Source organism: Apteryx rowi, unplaced genomic scaffold, assembly GCF_003343035.1.
Source record: "Apteryx rowi isolate R43461 unplaced genomic scaffold, aptRow1 scaffold_46, whole genome shotgun sequence".
Classification (NCBI taxonomy): Eukaryota; Metazoa; Chordata; class Aves; order Apterygiformes; family Apterygidae; genus Apteryx; species Apteryx rowi.
The window spans coordinates 1,251,071-1,270,118 of record NW_020450716.1 but is presented as its reverse complement, the minus strand read 5'-3'; the positions used below and the strand labels follow the sequence as shown (position 1 = coordinate 1,270,118).

General features: G+C 43.5%; 1 protein-coding gene across 3 annotated transcripts in view; it reads right to left on the bottom strand.

Moving 5' to 3' along the window:
• Positions 1-19,048, bottom strand: part of RUNX1 (runt related transcription factor 1) — a 180,171-nt gene that overhangs the window by 158,507 nt on the left and 2,616 nt on the right. The window lies entirely within an intron of this gene.

Sequence of the window (19,048 nt, the reverse complement as noted above, 5' to 3'; positions counted from 1 at the left end):
AACACCATCACATTCACACTTCTGGTAATTACAAGATGAAACCAAAGTTAATCACAGCACGGTAAAGTCAAAGTCACTGACTAGTGTTCRGTTGTGTGCTAAGGAGCAACTTCTTCCACTGATAGAAGAGAAAGGGTAAATAAAAATAAATCAAACTGCACTCTCCGAGGGAAAGCCTGGGACTATTTGCACAATATAGCCTCCTGGAAGGACTCTGATTCATGCACATACCTGGGGGGTTCATCACCAAAGGCATGGCCTGGGATTACCTGGTGCCAGCAGGGGAACGGAGAAAGAAAGAAACTCTTGCACTCTCTGCTAATGCTGCAGTGCCTGGCACACGCAGGTTTTCCTTTGATCCCCACGCAGAAATTGCACTAAGTAGTGAAGCCACATACCTGCGGTACTCCCGAAACAGAATAAAGGCAGACTTGCAGCCCGCCCCACCCTGCTTATCACCTGGCTTTTAGGATCAAAGGGCTGAATCCACCACTCTGCAGCCAATGGTGCCCGCTGCTGTTACTCAACCACTTATTAGATTTTCAAACAGATGTCTCTACCATTCCTCCTTTGCTGCCCTCACTGTCTTGCACACCTGCAACACTGTCCCACTATCCTCCTTTGCTGTGGTACCTAAAAAAACTTGGCACAAGCTGCTGCTGTGTTAGGGCACTGACTAACCTGCCTGTCTGTCTCGTTCTCCCACGTGTGTTTCTGTCTGCCTACACATCCGTGTGCTGCCTTTTGTTTTTTACCTAGAAACTCTCTGGGGCAGGGACAAAATTTTTTTTTTTTAAATCTGCTTTCATGCAGCACCTAGCACAGTGAAGAGAACTCTGCTCTTCTTGGGTTCGAAGTTTAGAATAACATAATTATTGCTCACACCAGTTTGGGGAGGGCAGTTGGGCTTCAGAGTGGTGGAAGTCCAACTTTGTGGAAGACCACTTTATGGTGGAGTAAAAGAGCAGCGTGAGGGCCCCTGCCTCACGTTACTGTGCAGCTAGCCCAGGCACCGATGGGCTGCTGGTCTGTGCCGTTGGAAACCGGACTAACCGTACGGGAGAGGAGCCACAAGGCAGCACTGCAGGCGTCACAGGGCTGCAGAAGGAGCCCCTTTCTCCCCCCGGCTCCAGGAAGCGTGCTCCCCGTTGGCAGCCTCACGCTGCAAACTCCCCTGCCGCGTGTCTCCGGGCACCGAGCGCTCCCCTTGGCACGTGGCATGGCACGACGCTGTCACACATGTCGGAGAGGAGATAGCTCGAGAGATGGGAGCCGGGGCCTCAGCTGCAGCTGGCTTCCTGACAGCGATGTCTCACCGGTGCAGCAGCACTGAGTGCAGACGGGCTCAGCGCAGTGTGCTCAGTCCCACAGAGGGAACAGAAGATTTCAGAGGTGTTTAACCAGGTTTATGGGGAAGGCTCAGAGGGCTAATCCTTGGACAGGAAAGGAGTAAATGGCATAGTGAGCACATCCTGCAAATACTTAGAGAGTGTAAAACACGGAAGAGGCATTAYTTAGGGTGCAAAGTAAATAAAATACAAGGTGTACACATGTGATGTATGGACATTGCTATATGTACACATTTATGCACACATGTGTGTAYATATACCTGTATGTTATATACTACAAACACACACCAATAAACTATATAGTCTAAAGTAACTAGACAAATCAGATTAAACTGCTGAGTTCTGAGAAAAAAAACTCTAATTGTAAATTCCCCTGGTGAATCACCTAAGGCAAGGGATGGCAAGAATCCTCTTTACTTCAGCATTTAAAAGTGATCAGAACAAGTACACTGTAACTCTTAAACTCTGCTTCAATAAAAAGTTGGTCTGGATAATCTGGAAGTTTCCCTTCTCCATTCTTTATCTTTGAGGGGGGCATGAAAACATTCACCAAAAGCAAGCCGCACACCAAAAGGCTATCTTTCTGTGCCAGTGAAATAAAAAGATAGCACAATTTATTACAATGCAATGGCGTCTCTATTAAGCAAGGGCAGCAGTGCTGTACCTCTGCTTGCAGGAGCCAGGCGCAGGTTGCCGCRGGATCTCCCGTGACCGCTGGGTGCATGGGTGGGGAGGAAGGGTGCCAAGAGCGGAGAGCTAACGGTTCGTTTTTCACCACCAGACTTCATATTCAAAGGCAGAGAGAAGCCAAGGCAAACTGCCGTGCTATTGGGAGAAGCCCTTCTTAACAACTTGCTACCTGGGCCAGAGAGCTGAACAGGCAACTTGCTGTTTGCCCTGGTCTCCAGGTATTCTGTATGGCAAGGGACAGAAATTCTGAAAAAGGAAAGAAACTTCTGCATGCTGAAATAAGTTTTTTAAGGCAAATCCATGCAGATAGGTCCCTAAAGACACAGGGTTGTGGATGGTTTCCTTACTTAGCAATAAATGACACAGAGAAATACACCTTCTTCATTTTATGTCACTTAAAACATGGGCTGAAACAGCAAGTAAATACGTTGAAGTCAGTAAGTTTGATGCAGCAACAGCCTCTCACGAATCCCAGGTCCATTTTCTCATCACTCCCTGCTATGCTGGGAGATGTCATAGGAAACTCCAGGACACACAGTAACTAAGGTCGGGGAGGAAGCGCAGATTTCTCCAAGTGCAATGGGGATGGGCTGCCTGAGCTCCTTGCAGACCCCAGTGAAAATGCCTGGTAGCACTTAAGTATTAATAAAGTTCTAATGTCTGAACCATGGGAGAAAGCTGTGCAGAAACTTGTGGGTTTTGCACTTAAAAAGTGAAGAAAAATTGCAAGAATCCCTTCCTCCTTTCCGTTCTTTTCCCTCCCCTGTCGGCACTGGTGCCAGGGCCACAGTGCTGCACGCACGCCCGATGCATGGAGGTGAGCGCTGGAGGACTCAGCCCCACGGCCCTTTGGACGGGGCATGTGGTTGCAGACAGGGTGTCGCCGGCCGGGAGGGAGCAGGGAAGTGCCGAGAGACCGGGCAGGGAGAGCAGCCCCAACCCACAGTTAGGAGAGAAGTAAGAGCGTGGGCGGGGAGTCATCTGTGGAGCGCGCGAGGTGACTTCAGACACCGTCGCCTTACAGATGGCTCCCCAACTTCCCCCGCATGCTCGTACTACTGACGTTAGCTCTTGCCAAAACATTTTGTCTTTTTGTTTCATTTCATGCTTCTCACGAGCCAAGTTTCTACAGCACTGGTGTGGCAAGCCCACATGTTGCATCCTTGCCCTTCTCCGGTTTGGTTCCTTGATTATAAAATCTTTGGGGCACTCGCTGGTACATTTGTACAGCTCCTAGCACAGCAAAGCTCAGCAGGGGAGCTGGCTAGTAAAAATAATAAGAGTGAGGGGGGGAAGTCATAGGGAAAACTGCAAAATTCAAAAGGTAGTTGTTTTGGCAGGGTTTGAAGTTAAAATGCTTTTTTTATATATATGTATATATATGTATATATGTGTGTGTATATGTATATATGTATGTATGTATACATATGTATGTATATGTATATGTTTTTAAATAAAGTGTTTTGACATTTTATTGAAGCAGTTTTCCAAAGCGTTTTTTTSATGAAAATCAAATTCCTTACTGGAAGCCGGTCTTTCAGCAAATGAAAACAATTTTTTTTCCAGGATTATATGACTGATGACGATAAGGACGTAGGTAAAGCACATCCAAAAATATCCTTCGGGAGAAAGAACACCCTGATAACGTTGATGAATTTCAGGCAAAATTCAAGAAAAATGACATTTTTGGTTGAAGAAAGAAATAAAAACTCTTTTCTCCTAACCCGAGCATTCTGATCAGAGATGAAGAATTGAAAGCAATTTATGTTAATGTATCACTGAACATGTCAACATATCACTGAAGTTCAGATGTTTGAATCCAAGTAAACCTAAGTCATGGAAAGCCCAGTGAATGTCCCCATTTCCTGTAGAGGGAGTTATGCACATCCAACACCTTTGCAACCTGTGCAACTGTGAGTTTGAGCTTTCAAAGTCTTACACATGTGCTTAATTTTGAAGAGGTGATTAGCCCCATCTACATATTTATACACAAACTAAAGGCTCCTGATAATGCAAACAGAAACACATGCCCAGTTTCACCACCACAAGAGTGTTCCCTTCAGACCCAAGGGAGCTAGTTATGCTAATGAAGTTATGCACAGGCATCCACAATTGCAGAACTGGGGTTTAAGTCTGTATTGCATTGAGATTTAAATGCAGATCTATTTGCCTAACTGTAGGCCTCCAAGCCTGAAAATGCTTTTCTCTTTGCATTACCAGTTCTAGTTTCTTCCAAAAGTACTCTGAATGTTAAATGAGGTTAAACGGAGCCTCATAAAGTACTGTGAGATCTCAGGCTGAAAAGTGCTGTGAGAAAGGCGGGTACAGATGCAAGTTTATGAAACCCAAAGACATGACAAGCACACGCTTTTTAAGAGCTCTTATTTGCAGTCTTCTTGGAAGCAGGGCCCTGTTTCCCCACTCAGCTCTGAGGCTGTGGACACCTGCAAGCGCTGTGGAGGTTGCCCAGCCACTGCAATCCCCCTTCGGATAGGGCGGACGTGGGGCTGCCCTGCGCCTGTCACTGTTTATAGCCAGGGAGGACACTTTTGAAAAATGAGCAAGTAACTGAAAAAATGTGGCAGAAATTAACAGCAAGAAACGGCAGCGCGAAAAAAGTGTGAAACAGGAAAGAGTCCGTGACACTTGAGCATTTTGTTGCTGCAGTGTTTTGTAGGGACGGAACTGCTGCAAAAGCTGCTGGGGGCYCTTATCAGCCCAGCTCAGGGACCTGCGGTTTTCTCGCTCTTGCAACCCTTCTTCAACTGTCACTTGTTTTTCAACAAACAGGATGCCTCCATTTAGGCTGACAGCTTCCCTGTAGCTTCACAGAGAAGGGCCGCGCGGATCCTTCCCACGGGCAGGCCTGCTCGGCTCTGCCTTTCGGGAGAGCTGCCTTGGGTACACCTCGAGCAGGTGCCGCGGAGGGAGCAGACCTCGYGCCTTCCTGCAGCCCTTTGCAGACGGGCAGAATGAGAAGTGTGCGGTACCCACATGGCTGCTGCCCAGAGGAAAGGCTAAGCTTCCATGTTGTTCACTTTTTATTATTTCATCTAAAAGCAGTTAGTAAGGAAATGCTTGGGCTACCCTTGGACGCCAAAGGCACATCCAAGCTGCTCTCCTCCTTGGTCTGCACAACAGCTGCTGATGTCCTATCACAGGATGGTCACAGGGATGGGGACAGCATGGTTGCTTTGCTCTGTGGTCACCCCACAAAGGCTGGACCAAAGGGATGGGGCAGGACTGGTGAACGAAGATGCTCCCAGAGGAGGTGTAGGAGCCTTCGCCCTCACAGCYGGCAGTGCCAGAGCCTGTGGCAAAGCCAAGGCTCCTAATACCATTGCTGGGCAGTCTCTACTGCCCATTTTTCTCCCCCAGTGGTATTCAACACCTGCACCAAGCTTTGCTGCCCAGGTTTCTTGAGGAGCACACTGTTTTTCCAAGGTCACTTGCGCTATCCTGTACAGAAGCCTGCTGTCTCTGCATATAAGCAAGGTACAAGCAAGCATGGGTTTCTATTCAGAAGTTAGATAKGGGAAAAGCAAAACACACTCTGAGCCTGGTCTGATAATTGCCTGGCCAAGGGTTAGCCTGTCAACAGAGGTGGAGCCCATGCCAATGGCAGCAGAGGCTTTGCAGCAGAGTCACAGTAGGGCTCTTGAGCCTGAAAGCTTTTTTGACACTGCTCATTGCTGTTGCAGCTCAACACTTGGGAAAGCAGAGAAGTCAGGCTGTAGGATGAAATTTTCAGGGAGAAGGAAAAAAAAAGAAAGAAAGCTTTTCTTCTGATATATTTTCCACAAGAAAGAAGAACACTGCTAAACTGAGGCATAGTTTCTTCTCACATTTTCCTGTCCCATGACACCAATCCCCAGCTTTGTTGGACCCCAGGAGGTTTTTAGGGATTGTCTGAAGAGTGGCATTTTCAGCTAGGACTAAACTATGCCCTACATCTGCTCTCCCTGCCTGATCCTGTCCCCACTATTCTGCAGGCTCAGGGAGGCCAAAAAGCATCATGTACTGCCAAGATGGTGCTAAGCCAGGCTGAAGAAAACCCCAGCATACTGCTTTTCCTGTATTTGGGATTCTAAATAGCTGAACAAATGATGTGTCACAAATAGTTTGTCAGCTAATTGTATGTCTTTTCCTATTTCAAATTGTCCCCAAACAGTGCAACGTTTTCTAGATGACCTGTTGCTCAAAAGTCACTGGAAAATATTTTTCCTGGATTTTTTTCATAGACTTCTATTTGAATTGCTCAGTTGTGTCTGGAGATGTACACTATTTAGGCCCTGAATGGATGAGTGTAATGCTAAGCTAACTTTCTGATGAAAACATCTACTTTATCACATTTAAAATTTAGGGGAAACAAGAAGAGATTACTTAGTGCGTAGTCAGGCTCAGAACCGAACAACAAAACAATTGAGGTTTTGTTTCCACTTCTCTCTCTCCCCCAGACTTCTGATATGACCACTCTTCCTTGGTTCTTCATCAGTAAATGAGGATCATGCTATTTCCACACCAGTTTAAGCAGTTTCTAAATATGGCTGTATTTGGTTATGGTCTCTCTGTGTATCACTTCGGCCCAGTGTATGCCAGAAAGAACTGCAAAGCTCCTTTCTCAGCCTGCTTTTCTGTAGAGACAGAGCTGATGTGATCGTTCCCATTCTCTCTGTACTTCTAACTTTTCTGATTTGTGGGTCATTTTAAACTAAATTTGACAGTGGAAGTGATCTTTAGTTCCCACAGCTCTCATGAAACATGGCAGTAGCACAGAAGCTTTGCTGGTGCCCCCAGTCAAAGGACACCCAAACTTCTACCCAAGAGAGAGGTTTTAAGAGATTCCTCAGCAAGAGAAAAGCCTTCAATCAGATTTAAGCCTTATCAGATGTTAGAGAATACAGCCACAAGACACATGTCTGTAAGAAACCAGTTTTCACTAGTTCTGCCTATGACAGCATCTCTTGGCTTTTTAAATGCATCAAACTAGACCTTTCTTGATTTCAGAACACAGGCTTCTTCCATCTGAAAATCTACCTTAAATCCAACATTTCCATGGAAAAGATTTTCAGCRGTTTTGCATGCTTTTGATCAAAAAACTCAGGTTAGCCTTTTGAAATTTCCCAGTGAAGTGAGGCTTTAGGGATTTAGTAGTTACCCGGAAAAGAAGACAACAAATTCTCATGAGAAGTTTCCTACCACTTTTCCACAGCTCTAGTAATATGAGAACTTTTTGCCACATTACACTGGTTGTGGGGAAGGCCCATGTTAACAACATGATGAGAGCATTACGATTTGATAGAATTAATATTCACAGCATAATTACCCCTGGTGTTTGAGGCAGATCTCAATACAGCCCAGTCCTAAGGGCTTCCTTAGCAATTCAGTAACAACATGACAAGAACATTTAGATTTATGATGTCACTGATTACATCGTTAGCATCTGCTTTTGCTCAAGACAGGTCTCGGTACAGTCCAATTCCAATAATCTCCCAAACGATGGCACTAAAAAAGGCTCCTATTAAAATCATGCTAACACAGGACAGTGCATTACACATAGTAACACTGTAGTCCAGCATACATTCTCACAAATACTTAAAACATAACTACTGGTGTTCCAAGATATTTCTGTTTTGGTGGAGGACATATCCCACACTGTGCTGATATCCAGTGCAGAATGTAAGCCCGAATGAATAGTGTTACTTTTTTCCTATGGCTCACTTAAAGCTAATGCTGAAGTGTGATTTAATAAAGAAGGAAAAATAGAATGAATTTTAGGCTTTAATGCCTGAGCCAACCTTTTGGCTCATCTTTTATCTACCTCACTGTAACTTGCATCAGAATTCTGATGCAAGCTGTCTACTGAGTTTCACATTTATTAGCATATGCTAAATATGGAAATGTAAAAGGCTAAGAAACTAGCAGAGAAATTTTTCTGTCCTTCCTAGCTCCGTTCTCCCCACGCACACACACCTTCTAGCTTTGCATTGATGTTATTGCATTACCAAAATTAAACTATTAGGCTAAGCTTCAGGCAGAAGCCTTCTAGGAGAGGCTGGAAAAAGGAGTACGTGAACCCACAGAAACACAAACCCAGAGAACCCAGTAGCACTCTGCGCAGCATACAAATTTGAGATTTCAGGAAGATTTATAAATCTTGTAGGTGTATTCACCACTTACACAGAAAAGACTGAATGTACCATTTGTTGGCGCAGGACTGCCCACAAAATAAGCAGTAGGATTGCATACCAGCACCATAAGAAGCCAGTTCTTCCATCTCTTTCTGACCTTTTACATCAACTGGGAAGGGGTAGGAGTGCAGACATAATGATCAAAAGGGACCGGGACCAGGTGTTAGGCATAGAATAGGCATGGTTTCTTTTGGCCACCTGTATCCATCTAATTCTAACCAAAGTGGGAAGCTACTGGTGAAGAAAAGGTGGATAATTTAATATGCTGGTAGAATGAGGATATGAACAACGGGTGACTTAGTTCAAACACCAAGCTTAAAAAAAATGATCAAATGCCAGTGGATTATTCTCGGAAAACACTGTGGGAGTTACTTATATTCCATTATTCTGGCTCTGGCTGGCTCTCTAGCAAAGGCAGTTCTGAGCACTTGTGTCTCAAATGTCAGCAGCTGTACATAGTGTCTCCATCACCTACCAATCCCCTGAAATCATGTCAGCCACAATTGTTTGGGTGTACGTCCTATTCAAGGTGGAGAGTGAGGTTTCCAGTGAAAATGGTGCTATATTTCAGAGTTCTGCTAAGGAAAAGTAGCTTTGTTAATACAAGGGCTACACCAGGCATACAGCTTCTGCCACATAATAAAATACTTCCTTCCCTTCTTGTCCTACTCCTGACATTCTCACCCTCCTTTCTGTGCTGGATTTCTGTTAAGAAATAAGTTTGGAATGGATTTTTTTCATGTGTACACCTTAAGAATCAAGCATATGATCCACATTTTTTTTCTTCAGCTGAAGGCTTTTTGATCTCCAGTTGCAGAACTGAAAGTTAGTAGCAAAATTAGCAATGCCAGTCCTGTACTAGAAATGTTTGGCATAATTTGTTCACAGTAAACATTGCAACTACAGCGTTTTATAAAAACCTCAATGACAAGGTAGTTTATTCTCTCACCAAAGAAAAAAAAGGGAGGGAAACATTGCTACAGCGAATTATCTCCTAAAATAGGACAGCTCATATTTTTATATAGATTATTTTTCTAATTCTGATATCATCTTGAATAGCAGGTTCAATGACGTTCAAATATGGGATATTTTAGTATTTTAATTTTTTTTTTGCCTGCATTTCCCACAGAAAAAAACCCTGCAGCAATGCCTTGCAAGAAAAGAGGCTGAGATCTTAACAAGTGAAGGACTTCAGACAAAATAAAATTCAGGGACCGRTAAAAAGATTTTCCTTGAAAACAGACTAGAATATGGAAGCAAATTTTTCCTTCATCATGTTTTGGATGTTATTTTACCAGAACTTCTGCATGAACAGTTTGTATTAGCCTGAACCTTAAGAGAAGGCTATAATTTTAGGCTGGAATGCTCAATTACTTGTTGAAGTTACCTACTAGAAAAAAAGCTACCAAGCTGGCATCTTGTGCTGTCTTGGTTAGCTGTGTGTGTCATTCAGTCAGAAACTACATGACTCATGTAAGGAAGTCAGTCCTGTGGGATTATAAGAATATATGAAGATTTGTTCATATGGAACAATCTGGAGAATAGGAAGTATTTGCTAAGGAAATTAGCAAAGGATAAATGAAAGAATTTATGACAAGGAGAGAAGAATTCATAAACCAAAGATGAAAAATGTGTTGAAAAATTGTTTAGTGAGGAAGAATCTTTCTCCTCCCTCTACTCGTTTTGGCTGGGTTGGGGTTGTGAAACCAAATTCAGCTGTCGCCATGAAAAAGCTAGTATTTATCAGTCGGTGCCATGGAGTAAAATGTGAGATTTCACCATTATTTCCTACGCAAATGCTCTGCAGCACAAGGCAGGTACTGGGAGATGGTCGTGCCCAGCCGGAATTGCACGCACGGCACGAGACGCTCCCCGTGACGCCRCATGGTGCTCTGCCTCATCAATAACATGCTCTGACATGGGAATAGAGGCAGCGTTTGAGCGTAACGGGACTTAAAAAGGAAGAAAGACGCAGACCAGCTGCGCTCTCATTTTTGAGCTGCTGCCCTGAGCTTGTACAACACTGGCTAACCCGGGCGGACACAGCAGGGGTTGTCAGAGCTGGTCCGTAGCAGCATTGTGGGCCTGTTGTATTTTCTAATTCCTTTGGCTAGAGTGAAGGTTGAAAGGGGAGATAAAACAACCTGAAAAAGCTCCAACTGCTTCTGTTTAAATAGCACTTTTGATTTTGAACTGGTGCTGTTTAGTCAAAGCAACAACATACCAAACCCTGAGAAGCGCGGGCCTCGGAAAGGTCTTTGTGTTGGTCTTGAATGGGGCCAGGGATGTACAGGAGGAACGAAGCCGCTAGAGGAGATGGACAGAGCAGGAAGCGGCCGGGCTCATGAGTGTGTGAAAAGGAGCCTACCCGTCAGCAGGCAGCTTGAAATGCAATCTCTGATTTACATGATGGAATTTTTTATTCAACGGCTCTTGCAAGCACTGCAAAAAGGCGCAGAAAGCGCTTGGACGTCGCTCCAAAATAAAAGGCAGGTTTGCAGTACAGAAGGCAATTGGCTTCACCACCTTGTATTTCATATTTGAGAAGGTGTGAGGATGGCGGTGTGAAGAGGGACTGCTGACCCAGGCTACATTAGCAACGGGACTTTGCATGGTTAATGCTCAGGCGATTTTATCTGGAGGAGAATGGCCTCCATGGGTCTACTCCAATGCCCAAGGAAGTCATCAGAGTCTTTCCGCTAGTTTCAACGACTCTTGGATCAGATGCCACGTATGCAAAACACTGGGCTTCCTTAATTTCCCCAGTAAAATGTAAACCTAAATCATCTTTCTTGGTATAGATGTCTTTGTAATGACATAACTTCATCCCACAGGGAAGCTGTAAATCTCTCTTCTTGTTTGCACATGTCTAGTTAAAGCAGAACAGTCTCCCAAATGCGAATGAAGTTATTGTATAGGTATAAAAGTATTCATACTGGTAAAACTTATTCCCACATAGAGAGGAAAAGAAGCTACTCAGGACTAATGTAGCTTTTCTGCTGCACAGTGTGAAATAGATGCATATAAGAATGTCAATACACAGTAATATCACTTATCAGGAGTTGTATTTGAAATTGTTTTAGACTGTGTAAAAAAAACGTAAAAAAATGACTGTTTGCCAGACATCATAATCCCTATTAGGAGAAAAAAAACCCCACAACAATAAAAGTTCTGATTGTTCCATAAAACTTAAGTGGTTTATCTCATCACTTTTAAACTTAAGTGGTTTATCCTATAACTTTTTCTTATTAACTAGGCAAGCCATCTCCATTTTTTAGTTTTCCCTGTACCCAGAACAGCCCATTTCATTTAGAAAAGCAAGTCATTTTACAGGGCGGAGTGGAGAGAGCCTTACATCCCRGGGCAAATGCTCCAGTGCAGCAGGTATAGTCAGAATAAGTTCCTGTTCATATATAAGACTAATTAGAAGCCTGAATCTTGCTTTGAATTTGCAGATGCTTGCCATAAAAAATGTGCACATGTTGAACACTACACATTATTGCTTTTTACAGGCTCAGTGCAGAAGCTAAAGAGAGAATCAGTGTAGAAACTGAGGTTTCTGCTCCCCCTCAGAGGTGGCCATCTCTCCAGGCTGTGTTACTGGAGGTCATTAGGAAGCATGTAGGAAACAAAGCACACTGCGGCTGCCTGTGCTGGGTTTATTTTAGCGAGAAGACAACTGTGACCTGCCTGAGTAGCTTCTGAGCACACCTCATTTCCCTAACTAGAGTCATGAGCAGAGTGCTTTCTACACACTGTCACCCAGGCTTTAGTTCAGGTGAGATGGTGGCCACAAAATGGGAAGCCATTCAGCATAGAAGTGCACACAGTTTCTGTGATCTGKTGGACACAGGTCTAGTGACTAGCACTGCTGCCAGCTTGGTGGAGGACCCCAGACAAGGTAACCACCATAGCTCCCTGCCTCTGATCCACAGAGGTGCAACGCACAAAGTGGTACTGAATTTCTTTGCAAAGCATGCAGAGAATGCATGATATATGAGCAATTAAATCACCCCATACTGTAGTAACTGATTCATCGACCCCCATGCAAATGGGGTAACAAAGTCTTAACTTGAATGTATCTTCCAGCTATGAATTCTGTTACACCCAACCTATGCAAAACCCAAAGCTCATTTACATATAGGCCCTGAAAAACAGAAGCATTTTACAGAAGTCTGATATTATCTAGTAACTGTATTGTAAAATAAATTACACTTCCTATGAATTGGGCGTAGCTTGTAGTCTCATATCAGTATTCTGCTCAGGATCATGTGCAACGCAGACAGATGTTCAACAGTCATAGTAGCCTTGTCGTGTGGAGACTGGTCACACAGGTAACCTCTGCCTCTTACTTGGAAAATGCTTCCAGGGTTGCTTTCCAGATCTGCTGTTGCACTCAACAGAAGTCCTGTCCCACTCTGTCCTTCTACAGAAGACCAGGAGATGGCATGTGCTAATGAGTGTTTCTGTTGGTGTCTCTCCTATAACGAGTCCACTGCTCAGTGAGGAAACACATCTTGCGCATTCCACTCTTAAATTCATGATCACTATGTACAAATCAACAGCTACCAACCAGGAAAAGCCCCAGTCACCTCAAAACTCCACCTATAACCATGCAGTGTATGCCATAAATAATTGTTCCACCACACACCAATATTGCGTAGGTGAAAGAGAGAAAAATTTTCATTCTCAAGTTTTAGTTCTGCTAATTTGAGTCACATGAAATAAACTTGTGCCTTAATTCTGTTTCCTTCAGGCTCCATTTCAACACTGGCATTCAGAGTTCACATCCTATCTTATTCACAACTTGGACTTGATCTTCATATTTTTCTGGCTGTTTTTTTTCTTAAAGGAAAGAGCCAGCCCCACAGTAGTCGATGGCAGTCTTGTCACTAACCGGGTGGAGCCAGGATGTTATCCTAAGAATTGGCTCTGGGGCATGTTTTCTGCTCCTGGTGATGTCTACAGAGAAAAGGGAAAGTGCAGCTGCAGGCAGGTGGGAGTAGAGCAGTGCTAGTTTAAATCTATCTAGCATGGATAATAACAGCAGTGAAAAAACAGAGATACATCTCCCGCCTCCGCTCACCATCGCAGGACATACCAGCATCTCTGAAGGGTTGGCTGGCGGTGACTTACAGCCATGCAATTGCATCTGTCTTTACTTTCTGTGCCAGACAGACTAGTGCTTTGATTTTGCTCTACCAGCTTACCTTCCACTATCCTTCGATACTGCAGTAAGTATAAATAGAGATATGAATGCTGAAAGGCACAAAGGCTCATCTGCCCATTGCAAAGGGTGTGACACCACCCTCAGCCTCTGCTCAGTGTGCTCACTGCACTTAYGTTGCAGGTTCGCCAAAACAGGGGCCTGTGCAGGATGGTTTAGCAATGCTTACTGAGCTTAGCAAACTCGGATAGTCATTTGAAGCTTCTGTAAATGCCCAAATACCTCAGAGGCATGTGTCTGGGGTGCACGGCACAGGTATATGCCAGAAAACCAGTTAGGAAATGTGCTTATGAGAGACGTAGGCAGGGTTGGGGCTGAGAATGTGCAAGACATTTGTCGCAAAGGAAACAGATGCTCAGCTGCGCTCTGTGGTGCTTCATCCATAACATTCAAGATATTTTGCAAGTGGTCATCTTTCTCTTTCAAAAAACCCAAAGGGGCACTTCAAGGTCTGGGTCAATGCCTTCCAAAGTTGCTAGTTTGACAAGGATTGTACAGTTTGCCCTAAGTACAGCTGAGTGAAATGTTTATAGCAAATTTTATTAAATCTGACAGGCTTCAAGTTTCCTCACACACATTCATGGAAAGATTTGTAAGAGAGGTAAGCTTTTCAATTTACAGTCAAAACCCTACCTAATGGCAGCTTCTGAGCATGTCTCAAAATCACAGCTTCAGCATGAAAACAGACAAGAGAAAGCACACTGCAAGACAAAATACTCAGAAAGAAAAAGAAAMCCCCCCAAGCCCCTAATTTGGACTGCTTTGGGGTTCACTGGAATCAGAAACTCAAAACAAAAAGCACAGGCCAAAAAACCCAGGCAGATCAAAGCCAGAGAAAATGTTCTCACAGATCTTTGTGAAGTGAAACCACCCAATTTCACAGAGTTTCACTTGCAAGCAGAAGTGGTGAGCCCTGCAGACAGTATTAAGGATGAATTGGAAGTGCTACCAGGTAGCAACTACCAGTGTTCTCTCCTTCTCTACTCTCACAGTCATTTCTTCTATATCCATTTTTCATATTTTAATTGTCTGAATAAATTTTTTAAGAGAATTCAATGTTTTGAACTTGGTGTCTTGGTTGTAAGCCCATGCCCTACTTTGCTGGGACTTTAGTGGAAGAAAAAGCATTTCTTCTGAAAAGTATTCACTGGCAGTCTGCATTTTTAATTTCTAGTCTTTTTTTTCCACTGGCAACAAGAATGATGTAGCTTGCATTCAGCATCACTCTGGATATGCTGTCATGTGCATGGACTTCACCAACTCATTGTAGACTTTTGTAAATGCTCTACTACTCCCAGCTTCTCCATCGTTGTCACCCAGCACTTTTCATTACACACTTGAAAGGAGATACCTGTAGCACTCTTCTACTATTTCAAAAATGGACTCAAATCTATACAAATATTATTCACGCTCAGAAGATCACAGAAGAGGTAATGGAGGCAGCGTAATGTTTTCTTGCCCTTCTCTCAAACCAGTGATTCACCTAACCCAGTGTCCTGTCTCTCCCAGAGGCCAGTACCAGATGTCTCAGAGGAAGCTGCAATTCATTTTGCAGATGACAGACCTGCTTCACAGGAAGCTTTCTTTCCAAGCTTTAAAAGAGATTGGTTTGTGATCTGAAATATGGCAGTGAGAGACAAGGGGAGAACTTAACCCTTTCAAAGCTTGTTTTTTCTTTACCTTGCTGGTACGTATTAAGAAACTGTTATCTATATTCATACCCAACTGTTTTACAGATCCTGCTGAACTCTTGGCTTCAAGGTAGGATTGGATTCAAAGAGCAGTTGTTCCCTTACCAAACAACGTAAACCAATCCTCTTACTCAGCGCCAAAGCTACTTGTATCCTACCCTACTGCTGGGGCTGCCGGACTGGCACTGGTGCCCTAATCCAGGTGCCAGTCAGGCATCCATGCCTTTCAGCAGGAGCAGCCCACATGTTGGAGCAAAGTCTTTATAGCTACATGGTTCAGCCTTCCTCCTCCGCCAAGCGACCAGGGCCAGCCAGATACTCTGCGGTAACCTCCTACGTACAAACTCTTATGCTGTGCATGTATGAGGCAGACAGGTTTCCCTTTCTTGTCACGGGGTGAGCAACCTCAAATTATCACTCACTGAGGTATCATAGCCAACAGTTGCTGCAGAGCACCAGCCCACCCTATCTCTTTCCTGCAAGAGGCATTTCCCTTCAGCTCCTGAACCTACTCTGCATTCCCCCTTTGTGCTCCACAACGACAAAAAGGGATCTGACACCACCAACACCCCTGCCCAGCCCTCCAAGGCAGCCACTTCAGAGGTGCAGCAGAGACCGCTGTGACCCAGCACATCCCCCGTGCACGTGGCAGGGATGTCAGAATAGGATGAGTTTCCCCTGTTGGTGGAACAATCTCATAGTTTTGCAGAAAAATGCCTTCATCATTTCATTAGGATTTCTTCTGCTTACATTTTAAAAGCAAGTATGTTTATTTATAAATCCAAGAATAGTAATTTCTTTACCATTCTTGGTTTAGCTGTAGATTCTCCCTTCTAGAATAATAAGATGATGCAAATATTCATTTTGTGTTTAGAAATAGGATTCTTCAGGAGTTCATACATTATGTTCATAGTCTTGCCAATATCACTGGCTTTCATATGCATGTAAATATAAGCAGACTGTTCTTTTGGGGTCATTCATTAGCAATCAAACTAAATCATGATTATGTTCTAGTCATGAAAAATAATGTAGCTTATTTTCTATTCATACTGCATACACTGGCAGTGCAGGGAAGAAACTTTTATTTCCCATTAGAGAACTATCTCAGAACTAGAGGTCAAGCCTCTGGCTAAAACACACTCAAAGGCACAGCTGCAAACCAACAATCTCTTATTAATGGCACATGATAAAGGGCAAGCCAATCCTGGGTATCTGTCAACCAACCATGACCATTACGTCCTTGTTAATGCTGTCAGGCTCAGCACATCACTACACTGAGCGACTGATTAAACACTGAATTTAGTATTTAGGCCCAGGATAAAATCTCTTGATCTTACCAAAGCAATGCATTCATCTCTGTCAGACACTTAGCCCCTACTTCACAGGAATTTCTGTGTTCAGGTACAACCTGTGTTTGGTTGTTTCTCAAAGCTTTTAAATGAAAAAGTCTCAAACAGAGAGAAGGTTGTGCAAATCAGACATTGTGTAAATTTTTTTATTCTAGAAAGCCAAGATTTTTATGAGTTTTAGTTCAATTTCCTATTCACAAGATGCAGCTAGCATTTTATAGTGCTGACACAAATTAACTCTTTGTTACAGTTCTGACAGTCTGCAAGAATGCTGGAAACTTTCCTCTCTACTCAGTGACAATAGTGTATTCTATTGCGAAAAGATAGGGTTCATTTACTAGTGGAGCAAGTGAAAAGAGCTTTCCAGATACATGTCAGTGCTGTGTATTGCGCATCTCCCAAAGAAACACGTCTTTTGCTGAGATATTTCTAGTATCTGATTACTTYTAATAGTATCACAAATCCTAAAGGGCTGAAATCTTTATCAAATTTTCAGCTATTTTTTTTCCTCCCAGAAAACCGTCTAAGGATTAATGACCCCGCAGATGCAATGAGCTAGCTGGCTGCCTCCAAAGTCCTCCACGGGGAGGAGGCTGCACTTCCACTCTGCTGAGCTTGTTTGGTGTCGCATATCAGAGCCCAAAGGGAATAGCTGTGCTGGCGTTAGATGCCTTTCCGCAGTACTCAATGCCCCAGCGTGCACCACAACTACTAAAGGGCTGAGCCTGGAAACACTTACGACAGAGGTGGATGTTTGCCTTGATTTCAGTCGGGATAATGTACTCTGTTGAATAAAAGCGGGGCTGTGGATAACGCTTAGCATCTAGCTCCAGAGAGGAGTGAAGCTGACCAGACTTTGAGGTGATGCTACCCCACCGTTCACGCAGGACGTTCTGGAGACAAACATTCATACACAAGGAGGTCTCGTACTCTGCGAGCGTAAATCTGTCACATAACAGGGAGTCTCAGGTGACCTTGCTTCCTCCACTCACATATAGCACCATGGACGTTAGGAGTCTGCCTACATAAATCCAGTCCCCAGGCAAGTCAGAACCACTGACTTGCGATGAGAAAGAGTACACTTACATGTGAGTGTTCACAGGATCAGGCTTGGAAGCCTTTCTGAGCAAGAAGAGCTTCTTGCTACATTTTAATTTAGCGTTTGCAAAGGAAAATACCTTGGGCTGGGCACTACTGGAGTATTATAACTAAGAAGGAAGTATGCAAAGTGTATTTTTTCCAGGTGGTAAAAGTGCTCCTATGGAATTTTTTTCTATTTGATAAGAAACCAACAAAAATTTGCACCACAATTCTTCAATGCCTTGATTAATTAACAAAAAACACAACAAAGGCAAAACCAGGAGCAACCTTCTTTGCATATTGAAATAATTAGATCTTGCAACAAAAGGAAAAATGAGGAAAAGGTACCCTCCTGGAAAATATGATGCTTCGTGCTATTTAGAGCCCCATAAAACCCTGCAAAATGATTAGTCTTTCTTTGCAGGCAAAATTATTAGGAAACCTTACAAGACAGTCCAATGCCCTTAAGAAAAAAAAGAAGTTATGGGGGTGAGGCAATATCATGTAACTGTCTAGGCTCCCTTTTAAAACTATATACACACTCTTAAACAGAAGACATCCCAATGGATCTTGTTTTCATGGTCTCCCTGCCCGAAAGATATCACTGCTGTGGCTCAGCCGATGCACACAAACCTGTGGGGAACCCTTACAAAACCAGCAAATCCCTCCTTCTACTATGAATATACACTATGGTGAAAGTTTGAACTACAGTCTTGCCGATATAGTCCCAGATTTGAGAAACAAATGGAGTGACTGTTTTCTGCTGGCTGCACTGTAGCAGGACACTTAGAAATGCTATTATTTTGTATTCCTAACACCAAGCCGAGACCCATAAACTGAAATAGGACATTAGAAAAATGAGGCTGTCATTAGAAGCAGAGTTGGTAAACATTTGAATATGTTCAGCAGGCAGAGCACACCATTGGAGGTTTCAATGTAATCATCTTCATTTCTTTACCTAGTGGCAGAAGCAAGGACCTGGTGTGGTGTGATAGAAAAAGGGCCATATCCTTTGTGGTATACCACATTCAATTAATATGTCAGGCTTTCTATGTCTGTCACTGTTCACAGAGGCTGGAACAATTGTTCTGCTTCCCCACTCCCCTCTTTTTTCCCAATTTTCACATAGTATCATGCTAAAAAAGAGTTATGGATTTCCTTCTCAGAGAACTGCATGGACTGATAAAGTGAAATCCATGGCAGAAAACAACTTGTTATTTTTCCCTTTACCTCATAATTTCAGTTAAGAGAGAAAGTGCAATAAATTTTGGCGGGAAAAAAAGAAAAGAGACGGGTTTGGACATTTCTAATGACCAGTCTATGTAAACACTATTGAGAAATACGGGTGAGAACAATCCACCCTAGGGATAATTATTTTTCTTGCTCGAAGGCCCAAGTGTTACTCTTGTTGAGTCCAGGATTTTGAAAYTGTCTGAAGTTCATTTGAGTAAAGAGAGAAACAAAAAAGGAA